The sequence below is a fragment of the Cherax quadricarinatus genome, chromosome 7, assembly GCF_038502225.1.
Source record: "Cherax quadricarinatus isolate ZL_2023a chromosome 7, ASM3850222v1, whole genome shotgun sequence".
NCBI classification, from domain to species: domain Eukaryota; kingdom Metazoa; phylum Arthropoda; class Malacostraca; order Decapoda; family Parastacidae; genus Cherax; species Cherax quadricarinatus.
The window spans coordinates 55,412,718-55,434,723 of NC_091298.1; the positions used below are offsets into that span (position 1 = coordinate 55,412,718).

Sequence of the window (22,006 nt, forward strand, 5' to 3'; positions counted from 1 at the left end):
GCCGGTAGGAGACTTGGACCTGCCTCGCATGGGCCAGTGGGCCTGCTGCAGTGTTCCTTCGTGCTTATGTTCTTACGTCATCGTTTTTCACTACACCTGCTGCCTCTGTATTTAACTGAAGAAGCCTACTGTGTAGGTGAAACGTTTCAACAATAAAGATACCTAGCTGTTGCACATGTGTCTTAATATAAGAAAGAAGGAACACTGCAGCAGGCTCACTGGTCCATGCGAGGCAGGTCCATAAGTGTTTGCAATAAAGTGAACGGAATCCTTGGCTTCACATCAAGAAGTATAAATAATAGAAATCATCAGATTGTTCAACTCTATATATCTTTGTTTAGGCCTCATTTAGACTATGCTGCTCAGTTCTGGTCACCGTAGAATGGATATAAATGCGCTGGAAAACGTACAGAGGAGGATGGCAAAGCTGATCTCGTTTATCAGAAATCTTCCCTATGAGGATAGACTGAGGGCCCTAAATCTGCACTCTCTAGAAAGGTGTAGAATTAGGGGAGATATGTCTGAGGTGTATAAATGGAAAACAGGAATAAATAAAGGGGATGAAAATAGCGTGCTAAGAATATCTAGCCAAAACAAGACTTGCAGCAATAGTTTCAAGTTGGAAAAAATCGGATTCAGGTAGAATAAAGCACTGGTTTGGTAATAGAGTTGTGGATGAGTTGAACAAACTCCCAAGTACCGTCATAGAAGCAAAAACGTTGTGTAGTTTTAAAAATAGGTTAGATAAATACATAAGTGAGTGTGGGTGGATGTTAGTTGGACCTGGCTAGCTTGTGCTAGTAGATCTGATGTCGTGCTCCTTCCTCAAGTGGATGTGACCTGGACCTGACTAGGTTGGGTCAATCGCATAAGCCAGTAGGCAACTTGGACCTGCCTCGTGCTGCAGTGTTCCTTATGTTCTTAATAAACTTACTTACCAAATAGGCAGGAAGGACAGCCCTGGACAGAAGGCTCATACAGTCCTCGAGTCGTGTAAACTTTTCAACCCAACAACATGATCAGACGTCCTCGAGGGTAAGATTTGTTCAGATTTTTAACCCGTGGGAGGGTTTGCCACCCAGGATAACCCAATAGTCATCTCACAATTGAGGACTATTTCCATTGAGGTCCTTCAATCTTGTCCCCCAGGATGCGACCTAACGCCCAGGTACCTGGATGTTAGGTCATCCTGGGGGACAAATCTGCCAACACCCAGGTACCTGGGTGTTGGCAGATTTTTGGGTCACATTCTGAGGAAGAGCAGCAATGGAATCCCAGTTTAAACAAGCCATTTAGGATAACCCAGTTGAGCCATCCTGAGTTACTAATCATCCTGGTTAATAACCCAAATTGTCCCTCCAATGGAACTAAGTCACATTGACTTTTTTGGATTATCCCAGGTTCTCTACACATGCTGCTATGTATGATAATCTATGTAATTGGATTTGTGTATACCTGAATAAACTTATCACTTTACTAGACAAAGGTTGTCGGAAACATTGAGCATTTCTCTTTAAGGGCCTGATCCTCGGTGATTAATTTCCCCATATTCTCCCTGGGATGTTTGTCCCAAAAATTAACTTGCACTATACTTTCGTAAATATAGACCCCCTCAAGGAAGGTTCCTTGATGTTGGTGAGGGGCTCTTGATTTAGGGAATTGGATCTGTGCTCCAGTTCCCCAAATTAAGCCAGAATGCCTTCCACATCCCCCCCCAGGCGCTGTATAATCCTCCGGGTTTAGCGCTTCCCCTTGGTTATAATAATAATAATAATTAAATATAGACAATGTCAAGTCAAGATACAATTATGGATTAAGTCGTCTTTGAATTTCAGAAGTCAACAAGAACCAGGAGGATCTTTTATCTCAACATTCAAGTTAGCTGAGCTAGAAAACTTCTAGGGAATCCCCTTTTGGAAGTGAATATTGTTGATAAAAATTACAGGCTTATTATTATTACGTTCATGAGGAGTTCTAAATCTGTAGGGGTCATATAGTGCCTGGGGGAATGGGAGACATTCCCTTTCAGTGCAAGGGAAGCCGAAGTCAAATTCCTTGGATCAAGAGCATCAAGGAACCTCCCTTGAAAGGTACGATTATTCTTAATATATGAATTCTAAAAAATGGATCACTTAGTAAGTGCACTCTTTCTAGATGACTTGCTAGTTTTATTTTATCCCATCAAGGATGATGGGTCCTTCACATTATAATATGCAAATGAAGGTGTAAAGGTAATAATGTGTATGAACAGGTGGAATTGAATCAAGCCATTTTCATCTGTTCCTGGCTCTTTATTGTAATATTCTTAATATTTTATTATAGTATGTACTGCTCTGTACAATAAATGTTTTGTATGACTTATGCTCTTTTTGTATGATATTTTTCTCTGATGAGTGCTCAGTTCTGGCTGTACAGTGCTGATAAGACCCTAGTGAGTTAAGCACATTTTCATAAAAAAAAAAAATGTTGCTGTTTAATGTCATTCACTGACAAGTTGTTTGTTAGTGCTGCACACTAACAGCACCTTTCAAGGCAGGTGAAATTGCTGACCTAGAAAATGTACAGAGAACCTTCACGGCGGGCATAACGGAGATAAAACACCTCAATTACTGGGAGCGCTTGAGGTTCCTGAACCTGTATTCCCTGGAACGCAGGCGGGAGAGATACATGATTATATACACCTGGAAAATCCTAGAGGGACTAGTACCGAACTTGCACACGAAAATCACTCACTACGAAAGCAAAAGACTTGGCAGACGATGCAACATCCCCCCAATGAAAAGCAGGGGTGTCACTAGCACGTTAAGAGACCATACAATAAGTGTCAGGGGCCCGAGACTGTTCAACTGCCTCCCAGCATACATAAGGGGGATTACCAACAGACCCCTGGCAGTCTTCAAGCTGGCACTGGACAAGCACCTAAAGTCGGTTCCTGACCAGCCGGGCTGTGGCTCGTACGTTGGTTTGCGTGCAGCCAGCAGCAACAGCCTGGTTGATCAGGCTCTGATCCACCAGGAGGCCTGGTCACAGACCGGGCCGTGGGGGCGTTGGCCCCCGGAACTCTCTCCAGGTCTCCTGATACCTATTGTTCAAATTGCTATTATATCTGCTAAGAGAGAGAGAGAGAGATTTCGTTCAGATTTTTAACCCCGGAGGGTTAGCCACCCAGGATAACCCAAGAAAGTCAGTGTGTCATCGAGGACTGTAACTTATTTCCATTGGGGTCCTTAATCTTGTCCCCCAGGATGCGACCCACACCAGTCGACTAACACCCAGGTACCTATTTGCTGCTAGGTGAACAGGACAACAGGTGTAAGGAAACGTGTCGAAATGTTTCCACCTGCCGGGAATCGAACCCGGGCCCTCCGTGTGTGAAGCGGGAGCTTTAGCCACCAGGCCACTGCTGCAGCATTTGTTACCATTTTTGATTCTCACAGTACATAGTCTCAGCTCTTCTCATTCTCTTTTCTTCATATATTAGAGTTGGTTCCCTGACCTTTCTAGTAGAGACCAAAATCTCTTGTTGAACTCCTAATCATTCCGGCATGTTTTGGCAACAAATTTGTGACTTGTGCATATTCAGATTTTTGTCAAGAGATGACATTGTTGCATCATATTTTAGTTTCATATTCATAATTCAATCTTTATTTGTCCCTCTATGGCCTTTGTGAACAATACCTGCAGCTCTTTTCTTCTGGTACAGTCAACCCCAAAATTCCCAGGAGGTTAATTTTGACATTCATAAGAATGTTCAGAATGAAAAGTAATTTGGGCATGGCAAAGGGGAAAACCTGTGGATAATCCAGTCTATTCACAGCTAGGTCATTAATAAAAACTGTGGATAATTAAATTCTGCAAATAAGGAACTCCACAAATTTTGGGGTGGACTGTATTCACTCTTGCTACATAAGATAGCCCTCTCAGATCTCAGATTTTAAAATAATCAAAATATCAATTTTTGTTGAAGGCAAAATTGGCTTAAAAGTAAATTTTGTATGGAGGCATTATTGTATTTTAAAACAAGCAAGAAAAAGGTATCATGCATATTTGTAAGTATATTTATGATTCATTTAACTCTCAATTATACAGTAAACCCTTGATATAACAAACCAGTAGGGAGGATTGTCCGAGCGTGTTAAATCAGAACAGTATTAAAAAAATATGTAGTAAAAGGAACTCCATTACTTTACTGTATTGCTAATACAGTAGTGTATAAACAATATACAGATATACTGCAATAAACATTGAAAGTAAAGGAGTTAAACATACAATTTATCCAGTTGCTCTTTTCCATTATGTACATATAATTAAAGGGTATTTTGTAATAATGTAAAATAATGAATAGTAATTAAAATTTACCACTCCATAACCTATGTAAGTAGTCTGTAAACATTACAATTAGTATGACTGAAATGTTCAGGCATGCTAGTTGCTGTATTTGTGCTTAACAATATTTTATAACATGTCAATCACACATTAGGCAAAGAAATGAAAGATTTGAATTTGAACTCTTCAGTGTTCACATACCATCTACTGTTACAAGTTATCATCTGAGAAGTCTTTTGCTGAAGGGATTTGGAGGAAAAAATTACAATGGAAGCAGTGGAAGATTAATTATTGGATATACAGTGGACCCCCGGTTAACGATATTTTTTCACTCAAGAAGTATGTTCAGGTGCCAGTACTGACCGAATTTGTTCCCATAAGGAATATTGTGAAGTAGATTAGTCCATTTCAGACCCCCAAACATACACGTACAAACGCACTTACATAAATACACTTACATAATTGGTCGCATTCGGAGGTGATCGTTATGCGGGGGTCCACTGTACTACTATAGATATAAATTTTGGATTCTTTATTTTTTTTTTAATCAAATGAAAAAAGTCTGATTTCAAATATTTTATGCTAAAAACTACCCTAATTCCACTAACTTTTACCCCTCGCACACTAGACTCCTCACTCACTCCTAACCTTCACACATCCCTACCCTTGCATATCTGCCTAGTGCAGTATGACCCATACAGGTTTAGCACTTAAATTTATTTACTGATTAAATAAAGTTGGACAGAGGCTTGAACCGTTGTCCTGAGAGTAACAGGTCCAGTGTTTTACCACAAAGCTATTATTATTGCAAAAAATTTGTTTTCTATTTTTTTCAGGTTAACTGGGACTCAGATTGCAGTTGCTACCTTTGTAGGAGTTATTGGAGGAATTTATATCTGGAAACCACTGCTCATAAGACTGAGGGAGGAAAAGAATCAATCTCTGGACTTGGAATCTTCTCCACAAACTACACGTGCTGGTGTTGCCATTATTGAACAATCAAAGTAAAAGTAGTGTAACAGTGTCACTATATACACTCTGTTCACATGAACTTTACAAATTATCTACAAGCATACTTAGTCCAAAGATGGCACTTCAGTTCCCACTCCTCAGTGCTGGTTTAGCCCTTTCTGTTATTATTTGTATTGGGTGAGTATTAAAAATTTTCAAGGCTTAATTACAACACATATTATAGGATATGCTATATATTATTACATTTTGAAAAAAATGCTGATTTTCATTTCCCATACTGTCTCTAAGGAAAATGGAAAATACATTACCTGTGAGATAGAACAGCAAGAGGAAACAATGGCCATATCATATAATGAAACTCTAGCTAATCTGCATCAAGGATGCCACCTTTTATTGGTCTTCTATTCTTGCATGGACTGTTGCCCTAACCCTCCCATTTCCAAACTTTCTTTGAGCATTCTTAGTAAAGTGTCTGACCCTCAAGAATGGGCACACCTGCTTGCTTTTGTATGTGCACCAGGAGACTATTACATTTATGAAGGATTTTCCCATTTGTCTTTTGCACTTCAGTGTACAACCATTTCCAAGTAGTACATTATCTTCAGATGCTAATACTTCCCCGAGCTCCTCTACCCTAATGTAGTAGGAAAAATGGGAGTCCAGGTTCCCCCTGCCTTCAGCATCTCATGAAGGAGGGCACACCAGACTTCTGTGACCTTTTCGATGCACTAAGAGATCATTACGCTTTTGAAGGACTCTTCATACCTGTCTTCCAGTGTTGTTAATACTGCATTTGTTCAGCTATACCCTCCACTGTACCTACCTGTAGTCCACAGCCATGTGGTTCATAATGTACATTGAGATGCACTTTAACCCTTTCAGGGTTTCGGCAGTACTAGTACAGCTTATGCCCCAGGGTTTTTGACGTACTAGTATGCCTAAATTCTAGCACCCTCAAATCTAGTTGGAGAAAGCTGGTAGGCCTACATATGAAAGAATGGGTCTATGTGGTCAGTGTGCGCAGTATAAAAAAAAAAATGCTGTAGCACACAGTGCGCAATGAGAAAAAAAAAAACTGACCGTGTTTTTGGAATAAAACAGCGACTTTGCACTGTATTTTCGTATGGTATTTATTGTTGTATTCTAGTTTTCCTGGTCTCATTTTATAGAATGGAAGACATATTACAGAAATTGAGATGATTTTGACTGGTTTTACAATGAAAAGTACCTTGAAATTGAGCTCATAGTAGCAGAAATGTTCGATTTTTACCGAAGTTCAAAAGTAAATAAGTCATGCCAAGCGTCCAATACACATCAACAAGTGCGCTGATATTATTTATACCATTTCTACACTAATGCAGTAGTCTGCATAACAGTAAATCTTCTATTTTTTGTAAGAATAAAAATTCAAAGTGGAAAGCCAAAGAAATATAAGAGGGGCCTGGGGATGTGACTAACGAACAGAGAAGTTGTTATTTTAGTGCCAGGAATGTCTTTCTTGTTTATTCTGGACCCTATTCGGAAATTGGCATCTTTTGAAATGTGTGTGAAATTGGCAAAATTGCTAAATTCTGACCACTTTATTGGATAGTTGAAATTGGTAAATGGGTGGTTTCTTGTACTCATTCAATAGAAAAAATGGAGTTCTAGCGAAATAGTTATGATTTTTGTCGACTAGTACAGTGGACCCCCGGTTCGCGATACTAATCCGTTCCTGAGAGCTCATCGTAAACCAAAAATACCGGAAAGCGAATCAATTTTCCCCATAAGAAATAATGGAAATCAAATTAATCCGTGCAAGACACCCAAAAGTATGAAAAAAAAACTTTTACCACATGAAATATTAAGTTTAATGCAATAGAATAGTAATTACAATAACAACAATAACTAAATACGTGTAACAATAAATAATGAAAGAATAATTGACACTTACCTTTAATGAAGATCTGGTGATGATTGATGGGATGGGAGGAGGGGAGTGTGTGGATGGTGTTAGCATTTAGAAGGGGAATCCCCCTCCATTAGGATTTGAGGTAGCAAGTCCTTTTCTGGGGTTACTTCCCTTCTTCTTTTAATGCCACTAGGACCGGCTTGAGAGTCACTGGACTTCTGTCGCACAACATAACTGGCAGCCTCACCATGCCTAATCACACTATGTATACCACTATGATTCTTAAATCTTTTAAACCAACCTTTGCTGGCCTTAAATTCACTCACATCACCACTAGTTGCAGGCAATTTTTTTATCAAATCGTCATGCAACTGCCTAGCCTTTTCACAAATGATTGCTTGAGAGATGCTATCTCCTGCTATCTGTTTTTCATTTATCCACACCAATAACAGTCTCTCAACATTTTCTAACACTTGTGGTCGCTGTTTCATAATCACAGTTGCACCTTTTGCAAGAACAGCTTCCTTGATTGCCGTTTTCTTGTTCACTATAGTAGAGATGGTTGATTGGGGTTTACTATACAACCTGACCAGCTCCGACACATGCACTCCACTTTCGTACTTTGCAATTATCTCTTTCTTCATTTCAACAGTCATTAGCACCCTTGGTCTCGAAGGGTTGGCACTGGGAGCTTTCTTGGGGCCCATGGTGACTTATTTTGCAAAAACAGGCACCAAAAACAGTGATAATATGGATAATATGGAATGTACCGAATGTATCCTTAGATGCGCGCACACTGGCTGGCTTGTAAACACTGGCACACAAGGGGCAGTTCAGGCCACACATGGACACATCTCGTACAAACCACATCGCATACCGGGTTTTGTATCGGGAAGCGAGGCAAATTTTCTGCGATATAATGCATCGGTTACCGGATTTATCGGATACCGATAGCATCGCGAACCGGGGGTCCACTGTACACTGGAATTGGCCGAAAATAGGGCTCAAAGTGGTCAAAATCGCCAATGCGTAAACATCGTCGAGACCGCTAACTTTGTGAGAGCATAATTCCACAAGTTTTCCATTAAATTTCATACTTTTGGTGTCATTATGATCGAGAAAAGATTCTCTATCTTTTCATAAGAAAAAATAAATTTTTTTAAATTTGGGGACCCTAAGAACAAGTCTCGGAGAGGGCCTGGGGACCCTGAAAGGGTTAAAGCATCACTGCTTTTATAGAAGCCACTGCATCTGGCACTAGATCACAAGCATGAGTAATTTCTGGAACAGTCAGTTTCTGTCTCTTAAGTGAATCACCCTTCTGGACATTGCAACATTAGCTGCATCCTCATTTGTCAAAATCAGCAGCTTTACCTGTACCTGTGAATAATGGACCCCTCAAGGAAGGTTCCTTGATGTTGGTGAGGGGCTTTTGATTTAGGGAATTGGAACTGTGCTCCAGTTCCCCGAATTAAGCCTGAATGCCTTCCACATCCCCCCCAGGCGCTGTATAATCCTCCGGGTTTAGCGCTTCCCCCTTGATTATAATAATAATAATGTGAATAATGGAATTCTATCTATCTATGTACAAGAATTTCTTGATGCATCCAATGCACTGCCATTGTTTCCTAACTTGTCTAATTTGATTTGATCACTTTTATCATTGGTCTCTAAAAACTGCAGTTGCATTTCTGGCCATTGTTCCTAGACATTTCTTCTCTCTGCCCTCTGACAGTCTTGCCTATAATGAAGATTCTATAAATTTGTAACTGATACTGATTTGCTAACTCAGCTGTGACACCCCATTCCCCTTTCTGCCTGTGTCCTCCACTACTTTCACTTTCAACTTTCCTTACCCCCTCCTGCCCTCATTTTCCTAACCCATGCCATGTTGCTTTTAATGACTCCACTCAGTTTTAGTCCCTTTCATGATAATAATGAAGAGAGATATAAAGCATAGCTGTACTCTAACTACATATGTGTAATCACACGTAGGCAATCTCATACATACCATAAACGATATATTATTAAAAAATAATCAGCTCTTACAGTGTAGTATGAACTACACTTTCATAAATGCATTACATATTCCATGTATAGTACAGTATTTTTTAAAACATTCATATAATGATTCCAGTAGCAATATAATTTCTTATAATGTATCTTCAATTTTCATAAAAAATGAATACTATTATGATAATGCCAATATTGTGTATTGCTCTATGTTAGTCTTTCCTTCCAGGTACAAGTGGGGCATTAGTCCAGTTTTAGCAAGGCATAATCGAATGAAGCAAGAAGAATTAGCAAACTTTTTATATGACGAAAAATATGGGAAACAGGATCAAGAGAAAGCAATGTTCCAGTTTTCATCCACTGAGACAAAGGATGATACTGCAAAGTAAATACAAACATTCTGCAAGTGCTTTAGGATGACAGGGAAAGACATGTGTATTATTATTATTGTATTCACAAAATGCTAAACCTGTTTGGGCCATTTGGCACCAAGGACATTTAATGTACATATAGGAGGGGTGTTAATGTTGCAGTTTAAAAACTGTAGTGTAAAGCACCCTTCTGGCAAGACAGTGATGGAGTGAATGATGGTGAAAGTTTTTCTTTTTCGGGCCACCTTGCCTTGGTGGGAATCGGCCAGTGTGATAATAAATAAATAAAAATACAAATAATATATGTACACATCGTTTTGAAGTATAAAGAAGCATTTTTGCTTAATCCCAAAGGCTCACTAGGAATACAACCACCTCAAACACAGCTGTATTCACCTCTAAGCATTACCAGTTAGAAATGTCTTGCAATTTTTAGCTGTGTGTGCCACCTTTTTCCATTTTCTTTTTCTCCACTTCATACAACCTAGACCTAATCAGAGGTAGCCAGCAAATTGGTTGATCAGTTTATGACTAGAGTAGAAGAGATGACATGGGTAGGTGGTGAGCTCCACTCATCATCAGGCTCAGTGCCAAAAGTAAGTTTTTGTCCTTCATAACCATTTTTTTTTTAACACATCGGCCATTTCCCACCAAGGCAGGGTGACCCGGAAAAGAAGAAACACTTTCATGATCATTCACTCCATCACTGTCTTGCTAGAGGTGTGCTTATACTACAGTTGTAAAACTGCAACTTATCAATACCTCAACCCTTCAGAGTGCAGGCCCTTAAAACCATGTACAATCAAAATTTCAGATTTGCAAGGGTTTGGTTTCTAGATGTATGTGGATTTAGACTTCACAAATAAAAGTACTGTACCATTAAATTCTGTTTGTATATATTTTGCTTCATATTTGGGTTCATTTTATGAGAATATTTATCTTTAAATATCACTAATCTAATAATACAGTGGACCCCCGCGTAACGATCACCTCCCAATGTGACCAATTATGTAAGTGTATTTATGCAAGTGCGTTTGTATGTTTGGAGGTCTGAAATAGACTAATCTACTTCACAATATTCCTTATGGGAACAAATTCGGTCAGTACTGGCACCTGAACATACTTCTGGAATGAAAAAATATCGTTAACCGGGGGTCCACTGTAATAGTGAAATTCACAAGAAGAATGTTTAAGAGAAAAGATTTAGGCATGGGAAATCCACCAAGCACACACTAAATGAAATCATATGGTTATCTTTAAATTTATGGGGCACTCACCAAGGCAATAAAAAAGTAAAGGTCATTGCCCAGTGACTTGATCGCTGGCCTGGAGTTCAATGACTCGCTTGCTGCGAGTTCAGCCTCACCTGTACCATAGTTTGTTTGCAGTTGTATTATTAAAATTTTGTGATTCATGATGACAGCCTTTAAAATGTTGGATAATCAAAGCACAAGAATTAGAAAGCTCATGGAGTTGTGAGTTCAAAACAACTTTTGTATTTGGGCTCTGATGACCCACTAGAAACTCTTACAAGAGTGCCCCAAATAATGGTACAGGGATTGTAAAATGAAAGCGGGGAATCAAAATTTCTTAGGATGAAGAGGCACAATACCATGACTGGAACAGTACATAAATAACCCACACATAAGAGAAAAACTTACGACAGCATTTCGGTCTGACTTGGATCGAAACACTCATTTACCATGAGTTGGTTACTCTTAAATTGAATTCTTGATAAGTGTTTCTGGCTCATATATGACTGCGTCAGTCACTAGAAGTTGACTGAAGCCAATCTCTTGCTAGGCATAAGAACCCTGATCATTACATGCATACCCATTTTCCTGAACAACCCAGCAGCTGGTAAGCAGCCTTGCAGTCATCTAAAACTTTCCCTTTCCCCATACTTCCCCATGCATACAGCAGAGAACCACCAATGACAGGATCTGACCTGTAGAGACTTTGCAAATGCACAACCTGATTGTATAGTCATGGTACTCTTGTTTATGGTGATATAATATTCTATGCCGTAACTCATGATGCTTTGCTTGGGCAGGAATGATTTTGAAATTTAAGAGTCCTGATCATGCCAGGTTGAGTGCCCTGAGGATAAGTATGGACTCCATTGAAGCCTGCCATCTATGTCCCTTTACAGATCAAGAGAATATTGGAGAAGACTGAAATCCAAAGTACCCAGTTGAATGCCTAAACAATCCAAGGAACCACAATATAAACAAAGAGAGACTATATTGACACTCAGGTTTAAGTCTCTAGGTACTCATTGGGGTGGGTGTGATCAGGGACAGGTGAACTTTGACTTGCTCATTGTCTGAATTTTCAGTACAAACTGGCAGAAGCTAGAAGGGCCAGGAGCTCAGGATTTCCTTCTGAGCAACAGAGTCCCTGAGGAAGATGAGAGCAACCCAAGCCATCAGACTGCTTCACACAGCCTATACAGGAAATATGAGGGGTTCCAACTTGAATGCTCATTAAGTAGTTTAGATATTAATGTAGACTTAAACAGCTCAAAACCAAGGGAAATGAATAAATTTCACTGCCTTCTTCCCCAACTTTGTCTTGAGGATGCCAGATATGGGACAAGGGATGCAGAAGTTCACGTCCCCTACTGAGCGACAGTTAAATGGCACTTAAGACGTGTCATGACACCCTTAGATGAAAGTAAGAATCTTTCATTACATGGTGCCCATTTCTCATCAGTGAAAAACATATCTGTAAAACATCACCTATAGGCACAGCACATCATAACAATGACAGTTATCCATCCTAAGCCCCAGAAAAAAAAAATATATATTACCTACAATTGTCAAGATGAGCAAGCATAGATGCTGAGAACACATGAGAATAGCCTGGGTGGCAAATTAATGTAGCTAGCCAAGAGCTATGCTGAACAAAGAGTAAGTAAGTAGAGGGGTTGACTGTAATGCTGCTGGTCAGCCAGCTTGATAGCTAGCTCTGGATGGGTCCTTTTCATAGAATAGTGCATAACGAGAAGGAAAGAGGCTGTAGAAGTCATACCAAGTTTAAAAGGTGTAATTTTGAACTGGCTGTCTTCCTAGTGCAGAGCCGTGTCCAAATTATGGATAATTTTCAGAAAAATTCTTTCACATATCCATAGGAATTTTGAGCAGCAAAATTAATAATAACTTTATATAGTACAGTGGTACCTCGAATTTCAGCCATAATTCGTCCCAGAAGGCTGTTCGAGTGCTGTTACCGAACGAATTTGTTCCCATAAGGAATAATTTAAATTAGATTAGTCTGTTTCAGACCCCCAAAAATACACTTACAAAAGTACTTGCAAAGATACACTTACATAATTGTTCAAGTTGGGAGCTGTTCGAAATTTGAGGTACCACTGTATTGTGATTACTGTAATTATTATATTATACAGTACTGTATATCATGATTAATAAATACTTCATTATTATTGTTTAAAATTATTAGAAAACAAAATACTTTTGAGGATTCAGGTAAATAAAATTAGAACAGCAGTGAATGCCACATGCCAAGAAAATTTTCTTGAGTCATCAGAGTTTAAATGTAGAATGTGTTTGGATTACTGTTGTACATATGTGTGTGACAGAATACAGTATTTAATATGTATTCTAATTGTTTTTTTCCTTCCTTAATGTTAGTGGAAAAGTAATACATGTACGGTGGACCCCCGGTTTACGATATTTCATTCCAGAAGTATGTTCAGGTGCCAGTACTGACCGAATTTGTTCCCATAAGGAATATTGTGAATTAGCTTAGTCCATTTCAGACCCCCAAACATACACATAAAAACGCACTTGCATAAATACACTTACATAATTGGTCGCATTGGGAGCTGATCGTAAACCGGGGGTCCACTGTGTTCTGTGATCCTGATACCTTGGGTGGTGTATTCTTGCCCTTCCTATTGGCACTGTCACAGGAAAGGAGGTTGTATAATATTCCTATACATCTAGCAGCTAAAATGGAAAATCATGTACAGTATCACTAACTCACACTCAGTTTTTTTTTTTTTTTTTTTTGCGCCACACTGAAGCACATCGCTGGTAAGCCCCCACTGATTTTTTAATAGGGGTTCAAGCTGAGAAAACAAACATTCTACAGTACCGACTGAAAACATTTTGCAAAATCGAGAATGACTGTAGCAGCAATGGCTAGTTGATAAATTTAGAAAACTAAGCTATATATATATATGTAAAGCAATGATGAGCAAACAATGAGGCACAAATCAAACATACCCCTTATTGATCACCTTTTCATAATGGGTGGACTTTTAACTACATATGTATGTGTCATGGGGTGCACAGGTTGGGGCTTCCCATGCCACCAAGGTTCTGACTGCAGCTCCCCTCAAGGGAGGTTCCTCGACACTGGTGAGGGGCTCTTGATCTAGGGAGTTGGATCTGTGTGCCAGTTCCCTGAATTAAGCCTGAATACCTTCCATCCCCCTCACAGGTGCTGTATAATCCTATGGGTTTAGCACTCCCCCATGATTATAATCTGATCACAGGTACTGATTAAATGCCATTTGTGTGTTTACCTATCTATAAGTTCTTGCCTATATATGGTTGCAGCTGTCAAATCTCAGCTCCTGGCTCTGCTTCTCAGTTTGTCACTAGCCAGATTCACTCTCTCCTAGTCTTGTGGGTCATTTTGCTTCTCTTGAAACTACATATGGAGCCAACCTCCAGCACATGTTTGTCAAGGTCATTTCCTACCTGACCACCCTGCAGCTGAAGTACTTCCTGACAATCCTAGGACTCATCTGTGACTAATTTATAATTATGACCCCATGTACATTATTCTTGTCTCTCAAGCAGAATACCCCTATCTGTCCTGTCAGTTTCCCCCCCCCCCCCAGAGTATTTTGTGTATCATTTCTCCCCTTGTTCATCTTTTCTTTAATGTCATCAGGTTCAGTTCCTTTAGTCTCCCATAAGTCATATCCCTCAACTCTAGAGACTAGTCTAGTTGTATACCTCTGTACTTCTGGATGCTTTATCTTTTAGGGTCATGCTGGTGCTGTGTACTCAAAGATGGGCCTGACGTATGTTGTCTAGAAGGCCTCAGGTGAATTTCAGAATCCTGAAGGCTACTATTAGCGTTTTCAGAAAGGCATTGGCTGCAAAGGTTATTTAGCTGATGTGTGCCTCAAGTCGTATGTTGGACACTATGCTCACCTTTAGGTCTGAGTGAGGTCTGCAACCAACCAACCACTCACTCACTCTTACCCCTCCCCTTGTGTGAGAGTGGATGTCTAAAAGTTGAATCTACCAAATAATTACATTAAAGGGTACAATAAGTTTATTTAAGTACAGGTACAAATAAATGTTGCACAAGGTAAATAAGTGTAAATGGAAAAAGAATTCAACATTCATACACAAGAGGGATTCTTAGCAGACTAGCTGTCTTTAATAGGGAACTACTGTATTTTCCAGCATATAAAGCACATGACAAGGATCATAACAGTAAATCAGTAATCATATTCAAGGGCAAATTACCCTCTTACCTCATGCTACAGCATAACCCAAAGCCTATCCTTGACCCTGACTTTGAACATATAAGGCACAGGGTGATTTTTCCCAGGACTGTTGGAAAAAGGCACGCCTTATATGCCAGAAAATATGGTTAAGACATTTCCTAATTAGTTGCACTGAAGTGCACAATGGATTGAGTGCTGCTAACATCAATTGCCCTACTGACTAGGCCATTAACCAAGAAACCTGGTCTGGGACTAGACCACAGGGGGCAATGACTTCCATAACAATAGGTATGTCCCTTTGAAGATGATAGCCTAACCATTCAGCTGTAACACTTTAGTGAGCAATATGAACCTACTCGCAGCTTCAGCACATCTTGAAGGTTTATAGACAAACCCTTCACCTATATTCAAGTGCTGTCTTATCTAAATTTTGAGGTATCAACTATATTGTTCAGCCTCTCCGTTTTACTTTAAACTTGATCCCATTAATCATCAACGGGTATGTTTGTGTCGAGAGCGTGTATAAGAGGGAAACGGCCCTTCTTTGCAAGCTCGACGTCATACCCATTGTTTCTACTGTTCTCTTCGCTTCCGTGAGCTTCATAATCTTCCAATATATAGACTAATTATATATATTAGCAAGCTTAATGTATTTAATAGTCTCCCTTATTTATCTAAGACCTTTTCTCGGTATCTGTGCTCTTATGTTCCTTAATTTACCTTCCCTTTACGTTCTACCTACAACTCACTTTTCCTTCCCTCTATGGAAAGTTATGACAGTGTAAGTTGTAGTATGAAAGCTCACTTGCTTAATACTCACTTGAAGCCTTTCAGTCTTACTCTCATGCTATAGTCGTCTACACTGATAATTCTAAATCTTTAGATGGTGTTTTATGCAGCTGTTTTTTTTTTTCCTAAAAGAATAATTCAAACATACTAGTCTGTCTGCATTTTCACAGCAGCTCCATATGAAATTCTCTATCATACATGCTGCAACCATGGCAGCTGTATAACCTTTGTAGGTTTTGCGCTTCATTTTATATAATACAGTGGAACCTCAAATTTTGAACGTACCGCTTATCGAACTCTTCAAAAATAGAACCCTTTTTTCAAACCAACTTTGTCCCTAATATCGAACTCGCCCCTATTTTCGAATCGCCGGGTACCGGATCTGTCGGGCAGCCCGCTCTGTCCACGTCCCCACGCAGGCACCGTGAGCCAGTCTGGTTTTGTTGATGCTTGAGTGAACACTAACCTGCACTCTCATTCAAACATTTTACGATTACTTCATTGTGTTTAGTGCTTGTGGGACTGTGAAATAAGCTACAATGGGCCCAAAGAAACTTGCTAGTCGTACCCCTGTGGTAAAGAAAGTGAGAAACACCATAGATGTGAAGAAGGAAATAATACAGAAGTGGAATGATGTCCAAGTGGAATGACGTCCAAATGTTTGTAGAGAAGTACCACCCTGAGCAAGCTGAAGCAAGCCATCTTTGCAACAAGTTCAGTGATAGACCCATGTCCCATTTTTGGGAAATCTTAAAAAGGCACCAGAAACAGAACTGTAGACAGTTATTTTGTGAGACAGGGGTCCAGTGACTCTCAAGCTGGTCCTAGTGGCATTAAAAGGCATAGAAAGGAAGTAACCCCAGAGAGGGCTTTGATACCTGAAGTCCTCATGGGTGGGGATTCTCCTTCCAAACACTCCTCTCTCCTCCTCCCTATCTTCCAGATGCCATCACCACTCTTCAAAAAAGGTAAGTAAAATGTTATTTTATATGTTTGTTTAAATTTATTAATACATAATTGAACACTATTTGTTGTATGTAAAACTATAATTAATCTCTATAAAATGTATTTTTTTTTGTGAATATTTTTGGGTTTCTGGAACAGATTAATTGTATTTCCATTATTTCTTATGGGAAATATTGCTTCGGTTTTCAGACTTTTCGAATTTAGAACTAACTCCTGTAACGGATTAAGTTGGATATTTGAGGTTCCACTGTAATAATAATTTGTGACCATGGCAGCATATTCATTTACTGTTGTTTCAGACTCCCAATGTGCATTATAAGCTAACCAGAAATTCGATTACCTTCATCTCACTGTCCTTCGTATACAATTTTGGTTATGTCTAATTTGTAGTAAACAGTAGTTTTTTGCTGGATCCCTTGACACGATGTTTGAGGCAATGAACAAGCAGACTCGCCTGCTCTGTCGTCTATTCACCACCCGTCAATTTCTCACAGAAGGAAATGCATTCACCAACATTCGCTCAGTCTCCATCTCTCAGTTGTTGAAAACAATATGAAAGAAACTAAACTGGAATTTCACAAAACTTCGAGACCTGACACCAGTCAGTCCACTATCATACAGGAGGAGCCACATACCTATGGTGCATTCATCAAAATCAGTAGACCTCTATAACACTACTGCCTGGCTCCAGCTGGGTTACTAGTATCTGGGAGGTTGCATTGTTGCTACTTTGGTATGCGATCAACATAGCCAACGTGATCTACAAGAGTCAAATTCTACTTTGGTATGCAATTGAAACTTTTGAATTATCCAGCTAACCCAACCAGGTTAGGTTATTACTTTCTACAACTTTTCTTGTTGTAGATCGCATACCAAAGTACCTTCATTACACGTAGATTGCATACCAAAGTAGTTTCATGATACGTAGATCGCATACCAAAGTAATACTCTAATTTACACATTCTATCTGTTAGCATTGAACTGTGTCGAGTCTTTGGAAAGATTTGACGAAGTTAACGCACTCAGGAATAATGGTATAATCAATCTGAGCTAAACTTGTGTGAGTCATACAGCATAATGGGTAGAGGTGTGTGAAGAATAGGGGTATGCAAGGGGTAGAGGTGTGTGAAGGATAGGGGTATGCAAGGGGTAGAGGCGTGTGAAGGATAGGGGTATGCACGGGGTAGAGGCGTGTGAAGGATAGGGGTATGCACGGGGTAGAGGCGTGTGAAGGATAGGGGGTATGCAAGGGGTAGAGGTGTGTGAAGGATAGGGGGTATGCAAGGGGTAGAGGTGTGTGAAGGATAGGGGGTATGCAAGGGGTAGAGGTGTGTGAAGGATAGGGGGTATGCAAGGGGTAGAGGTGTGTGAAGGATAGGGGGTATGCAAGGGGTAGAGGCGTGTGAAGGATAGGGGGTATGCAAGGGGTAGAGGCGTGTGAAGGATAGGGGGTATGTAAGGGGTAGAGGCATGTGAAGGATAGGGGGTATGCAAGGGGTAGAGGCGTGTGAAGGATAGGGGGTATGCAAGAGGTAGAGGCGTGTGAAGGATAGGGGGTATGCAAGGGGTAGAGGCGTGTGAAGGATAGGGGGTATGCAAGGGGTAGAGGCGTGTGAAGGATAGGGGGTATGCAAGGGGTAGAGGCGTGTGAAGGATAGGGGGTATGCAAGGGGTAGAGGCGTGTGAAGGATAGGGGGTATGCAAGGGGTAGAGGCGTGTGAAGGATAGGGGGTATGCAAGGGGTAGAGGCGTGTGAAGGATAGGGGGTATGCAAAGGATAGAAGAGGTTAGTGGAGGTGGAAGGGTTAGTGCATTAAACTGAAATCATAGTAGGTACAATATGTTAGTTTCTGTTAAATAAGCGAGAAAATCTGTGCCAAAGGTGGTACTCAGCAGGGTTAGTTGGTGTGTAAAGGTGTTGTGAATTTCGGAACTGAATCCTTCGTGCCCGCTGACAAATAGGATAATATGATGAGACACAGTAAACAGAGTGCATGACGCGACAGCCGGTTGTTTCTTAATGTGATATCTATGTGTAAGAAACATCTGATTCGTAATCATGTGAGTATAGTTTCCCAAACCCGGCGGCAGTGGGAAGATGGCCAGAATCCCAATTATAGCTTGAAAATTTGTTGCATTCTAAACTCGGACCAATGTTGATGACAGGTTCCGAGTTGCTGAGAGAGCACTGAAAAAAAAATAAGAGAAAGGCATACTCTACAAGAAATTGATTAGTTTTTTTAATTTATTACCTTTATTATGCACCCCATATCCATCCTGCGGGTGGTAGTCAAAAGATTAGAGGCACATAATAGGGTTTACCTGGAGAGAGTTCCGGGGTCAACGCCCCCGCGACCCGGTCTGACTAGGCCTCATGGTGGACTGCAAACTTTTGATAGCTAAACCAGTTAGTGGTAATGAACTACTTACATGTTTGTATCTGGTTACAATCGTAATGAGTTGTTTATGCAAACATGAATTAGGTCACAATTAGTGTAACTTGTATATGGTTCTGAATTATTTATATCATGACACTATTTTCTTTTCAGAATGGTTGGAAATATGTCACTGTAGATACAATATTTGGACATCTGTTAAATATTTGTAAGTTGTCTGAGTTTTATCGCATCCCAGTACATGAAGCAAAATATGACAATAATCCATCTGGCAAAGTTTACATTTAGTTGTCTGCACCAGCTGCTGCATTATTATTATTATTATTATTATAATCAAGGGGAAGCGCTAAACCCGGAGGATTATACAGCGCCTGGGGGGGGGATGTGGAAGCCTGAATGCCTTCCACATCCCCCTCCCCAGGCGCTGTATTATCCTCCGGGTTTAGCGCTTCCCCTTGATTATAATAATAATAATAATAATGCAGCAGCTGGTGGTACTGATGCAACCGGTACTACTTTGGTATGCGATCTAGTGTACTCGCCTAATTGTAGTTGCAGGGGGTCGAGACTCGGCTCCTGGCCCCGCCTCTTCACTGAACGCTACTAGGTCCTCTCCCTGCTCCATGAGCTTTATCATACCTCGTCTTAAAACTATGTTTGGTTCCTGCCTCCACTACATCACTCGCCAGACTGTTCCACTTCCTGACCACTCTATGATTGAAGAAATACTTCCTAACATCCCTGTGACTCATCTGAGTCTTCAGCTTTCAAGAGTGACCCCTTGTTTCTGTGTCCCCTCTCTGGAACATCTTGTCTCTGTCCACCTTGTCTGTTACACGCCAGGGGCGTCGTAAAGGGGGGGGGGCACCCCGGGTGACACCATTTAAGGGGTGACACCATAGAGCCTCTAAAGAAGGTAACTAATGACCAAAACCATGCTGCAGCAACCTAAGAGAAAAATCCTTAATTTCTATATGGCCTATTATAGGATTACAGAGTAAATATAGGCCTATATAGGGAAAATCATTGATTTTGATGATGTGATAGATGATTTTGCAGGACCGAAGGCAAGGAAATGAAATATCAGATTCTTTTGAGATGTTACCTGTACTCAAGGTTAAATCGGAACTAGTTTTTTCTTTATTTTTCAAGTTTTATTTTTTTTCATTGTTGAAGATGAATAAATGTAGGATCTGTTGCCTATACTCAGAGTGGTATTTGAGTTTATATTTCCTCAATATTACTACGATTATTTATTTTTTTCATTAATAAAGTTCTGTTTATGGCCTTTAAACGTTCTCATTGCTAAACATTAGTCACTGGTCATGCAGCAGTGATGTAACTGGAGTTTACTACCCCTATCCCCCCGCCCTTGGATTTCATGGGGGTGACGCCAAAGATTCCACCCCAGGTGACACCAACTCTAGCGATGCCTCTGTTACACGCAGTATTTTGTATGTCGTTATCACGTCTCCCTTAACCTTCCTGTCCTCCAGTGTCGCCAGGCCGAGTTTCCTTAGCCTTTCTTCGTAGGACATTCCCCTTAGCTCTGGAACTAACCTTGTTGCAAACCTTTGCACTTTCTCTAATTTCTTAACGTGCTTGACCCGGTGCGGGTTCCAAACAGGTGCTGCATACTCCAGTATGGGCCTGACGTACGTGGTGTACAGTGTCTTGAAAGATTCCTTACTTAGGTATCGGAATGCTAATCTCGGGTTTGCCAGGTGCCCATATGCTGCAGCAGTTATCTTGCTGATGTGTGTTTCCAGAGACGTGCTCGGTGTTATACTCACCCCAAGATATTTCTCCTTGCAGTCTTCTTTGCCCTTCTCCGATCTTCATGACTTTGCATTTGGCAGGGTTGAATTCGAGAAGCCAGCTGCTGGATCACGTGTCCAGCCTGTCCAGGTCTCTCTGAAGGCCTGCCTGATCCTCATCTGATTTAATTCTTCTCATTAATTTCACATCATCTGCGAACAGGGACACCTCTGAGTCTATCCCTTCCATCATGTCATTCATATATACCAAAAATAGCACTGTAAGTAAGTTTATTCAGGTATACACAAATACAGTTACATAGAATTATCATACATAGCAGCATATGTGTAGAGAACCACTGGACCTAGGACCGACCCCTGTGGGACCCCACTCGTCACAGGTGCCCACTGTGATACCTCATCACGTACCATGACTCGTTGTTGCCTCTCTGTCAGGTATTCTCTGATCCATTGAAGTGCCCTTCCCGTTATACGCGCCTGATCCTGTAGTTTCTGCACTAATCTCTTGTGAGGAACTGTGTCGAAGGCCTTCTTGCAGTCCAAGAAAATGCAATCAACCCACCCCTCTCTCTCGTGTCTTACTTCTGTTACTTTATCATAAAACTCCAGAAGGTTTGTGACAGGATTTGCCTTCCATGAAGCCGTACTGGTTTTCGTTTATACTCCTGTTCCATTCCAGGTGCTCCACCACTCTCCTGATAATCTTCATTACTTTGCATACTACAGACGTCAGTGACACTGGTCTGGCACTAGTTTGGTATGCGATCTACAACAAGATAAGTAATAACCTAACCTGACCTAACTCAACGACATTATGTTGATCCAAACACTGGAACAAACACTCAGGCAATTGAAAGAAGCTGGAAAGATTCAAAAGTTCCAATCGCACACCAAAGTAGAATTTGACTCTTGTAGATCACGTTGGCTATGTAGATACTGTTGTCCATTATGCGTGTTTATTCTCACTTTTCTACCAGTTGCAATACTCCCCATACACCAACATTAGTATC

At 40.4% G+C, this 22,006-nt stretch overlaps 1 long non-coding RNA gene across 2 annotated transcripts; it reads left to right on the plus strand.

The window, feature by feature from the left end:
- Nucleotides 1–752: 752 nt before the first annotated feature.
- Nucleotides 753–13,194, plus strand: LOC128686863 (uncharacterized). Of its 2 annotated transcripts, XR_008406717.2 has the most exons (4): nt 753–1,035; nt 1,836–2,090; nt 5,163–5,475; nt 9,432–13,194. It is a non-coding gene; the product is annotated as an uncharacterized lncRNA (long non-coding RNA). The 2 variants fall into 2 exon arrangements; XR_008406716.2 differs by lacking the exon at nt 1,836–2,090 and having other exon boundaries at nt 762–1,035.
- The last annotated feature ends 8,812 nt before the right edge of the window (nt 13,195–22,006 follow it).